General features: G+C 43.9%; 1 non-coding gene across 1 annotated transcript; it reads right to left on the bottom strand.

Moving 5' to 3' along the window:
- Positions 1-421: 421 nt before the first annotated feature.
- On the bottom strand, positions 422-608 carry LOC132579775 (U2 spliceosomal RNA). The gene has a single exon (XR_009555997.1). It is a non-coding gene; the product is annotated as a U2 spliceosomal RNA (small nuclear RNA).
- Between the last annotated feature and the right edge of the window lie 2,504 nt (positions 609-3,112).

Raw genomic sequence — 3,112 nt, 5'->3', positions numbered from 1 at the left:
TTTCAGCATAGCATCCAGAGCCTCTCCTCATAAAACACCCCAAGTTTAAAAAAAAAAAATTGGACAAGAGTCCCAAAAGAAGGTGTCCCCATCCTCCATTATTTCCAATGAAGGGAAGGCATTTAAAAGAAATGCAGCCCCTTTCAATTTGATGGCCAGAGCTCCCTTTGGAGTTCAGCCATGCTTGTTACAACCTTGTTCCTGGCTCCGCCCCCAAAGTCCCCAGGTAGTATTTCCGGTGTCGGACGTGGCAACCCTATATGGTCACTTAAATTGGGAGCAAGTCCCACTGAACTAAATAATGCTTGCTTCCACGGATAAAGGGTGCGAAGTATCTTAAATAAGAGAAAGTTGTAAAATCAAGGTGTGGGGGGGGGGACACTTGTCAAATATTTACACGGGGAAAACCCTTTACCATGATAGACATAAACAAAGTTTAGCCAGTCAGGAAATGCCTCATCCCTTAGATGCCGAGTATGAAGGGCTTCATGAACTTTGGATTCTCTCTGACCTTTTTTTTAATATATAGTCCTCAAATACAGGATGTATCAGATATTAAACTGATAAGAACAGATACTACACTTGATCTAGCCAAAGGGCCATAAAATCCAGCACGACTCTGTTCCTTTTCCCCATGGCTACGACAGAAAAAGTTGCCACGTTTAGGGCAACTGACGTCTTACATTCAAAGGCTGGCTGCCTATTTAAAGAAGAACTATTTGTTTAGGGATAGCGGCTCCACAGAAATTTGCCTATGTCACGGGACCAATGTCATTGAACGGTTTCTTTTGGGATGATTGAACAATGTTTGACCTGAAACAACTCGCAGTTTTGCAAGCATCCTTGGTTGAACAGCTGCAAAATGTGCCCGTGCACACCCAAACACATGCGCACCACTCCCCCCAATCAGCTCTCTCCTTCTCCAAGCCACACACTGTTGTTTCTTAAGAGACGGGGTGACCTGCTGCCCTCGAGAGTGGCTCTGGAAACAGAGGACCGTTTCTGATCAGAGCTTACTATAAATGGCTCTTCCCAGTTTTCTGAGCATGACTGCCTGCTGATACTGATGAGAATTGTAGTTTCTGCGGCCCAGTGGAACCGGAAGGTTGAGAAATCTATGATTCCCATTAACCTCAAGCAAGCCCAGAAGTTCTGAGCGCCCACCAACAGGATCTACAAGAAAGTTCTTTATATAATGGACTCTAGCCCCTGGACAGATGCACCAAAAATGCATATTTTAAATTGGCAACTGATTCAAGAGTATGGAGTACTTTGAGAGAAAATAGGCCTGGAGAACAGGAAACCTTTGATTTTTGGACACATACTTTAAATCCTTCTTATAATGCATTTCCACATGGATGTTACTTAAAGGTGACGCCCTCAAAATTTGCCTCTTTAACAAGATGAAAAAACAGTCTGGAAGATCCACTCAAACGGATAAAATCTTTGTCAGATCAAATAAATACCCAACATATAAACCATGAAAAAGCTTTCCCAACTGTAACATTACTATATTGGTATTCTTTCGAAGCTTATGAAAAGCTCTTGCCAAAATGCTGTGTTAGACAGATCCATTAGAGAAAGACAACAAATGTAACTTAAGTTAATCCATCTTTTTTTCTTTTTTTTTTTTTTTACAATCCCTCATTCATTAAATATGTTGTTTAAAGAAAAATTATACCCACGCTGTAAAAATACACTCCCGGCAGGACATGTCCTTCAAGGTTCTGTACAGAGTTTAAAGTATGCCAGCTAAACTTTAAACTTCACCTTGTCTTCATTTAACGCCTTAAAATTCCCCTGCTGTTCCCACCCCCCTGATTCCCTCCTCCCAACATAGAATGACGGTAGAAGAAAATACATTATGACTTCTTGGTTATATTATATTGCCGCTTCTTTATGAATGAGGAAAATCGTTTAATGTCAGCACCAGCTGCCCACCCTCAGCTTTCAGTTCGGCCGCACACGTCCCTTGCCACAGTTTACGTCTCAAAGAATGATAGATAAATACATTGAAGAGGGCAGAAGGGAACGCCGAGTTCACGCAGTTCTTATTAGGGGATTTTTAATTTTTTTTTGTTTTTTTAAAAAAGGGGGGAGCGGTGGTGGTGGTTTCCTTATTATTCAGAAAACTGGCTCGCAGCTTTATGTGCATTCCTCTGGAACTCTTTTGTGTCTGCTTCTAACTCTACTTTGTAAGAGCGCTCAGCAGAGAAAGTGGAAGAGAGACTTTGCTCCCTTCCAGATTCAGCCATCGTTGGGTAAACTTGCCCAACAGTTCAGGTGGAAGAGTTCCTCTTCTGAAAAGGTAAAGGTAGTCCCCTGTGCAAGCACCAGTCATTTCCGACTTTGGGGTGACGCTGCTTTCACAACGTTTGCCATTGCCTTCCTCCTAAGATTACAACGGCAGCCTAAGGTAGTGAAAGCGATGCGGTTAGAGGATCCGATGGACGGTGGCAGCTTGCATGCAAACCCCCTCTCTGCCGTAACCCTGGTTCATGGTCTCTTGGCCTCACAGGGTTTTAATGAGAGTAAACTGTTGGCAGGGAGAACCCTGTATGCTACCTAGAGTGCCTTAGCAGGAAAGCAAGATAATGGATGCCTAGAAAACATCTCCCTCTCATGGATTGCTGCCTTGTCGTGGCGAGAGGGCTTGCGCGGTCCAATGAGGCTGTGGGCTATGCCATGCAGGGCCACCCAAGATGGACAGGCCACAGCTGAGAACCCAGACTAAATGTGATCCACTGGAGAAGGGAATGGCAAACCACTCCAGTATCCTTGCCAAGAAAACCCCATGGACAGTAACAAAAGGCTAAAAGATATGACGCTCGAAGATAAGCCTCTCAGGTCAGAAAGTGCCCAATATGTACTGGGGGAAAGTGTTCAAGTAACCACAGAAAGAGTGAAGTGGCTGGGCCAAAGCCGAAAGGACGCTCAGCTGTGGCTGTGTCTGATGGTGAAAGAACAGTCCGATGCTGCAAAGAACAATACTGCATCGGAACGTGGAATGTAAGATCTATGAATCAAGGTAAGCTAGATGTGGTCAAACAAGAGATGGCAAGAATGAACATCGACATTTTGGGAATCAGTGAACTAAAATGGACGGGAATGG

The sequence above is a fragment of the Heteronotia binoei genome, chromosome 11 (genome assembly GCF_032191835.1).
Source record: "Heteronotia binoei isolate CCM8104 ecotype False Entrance Well chromosome 11, APGP_CSIRO_Hbin_v1, whole genome shotgun sequence".
NCBI classification, from domain to species: domain Eukaryota; kingdom Metazoa; phylum Chordata; class Lepidosauria; order Squamata; family Gekkonidae; genus Heteronotia; species Heteronotia binoei.
The sequence above is the reverse complement of the archived record's forward strand: the minus strand, read 5'-3'. Positions and strand labels throughout refer to the sequence as shown.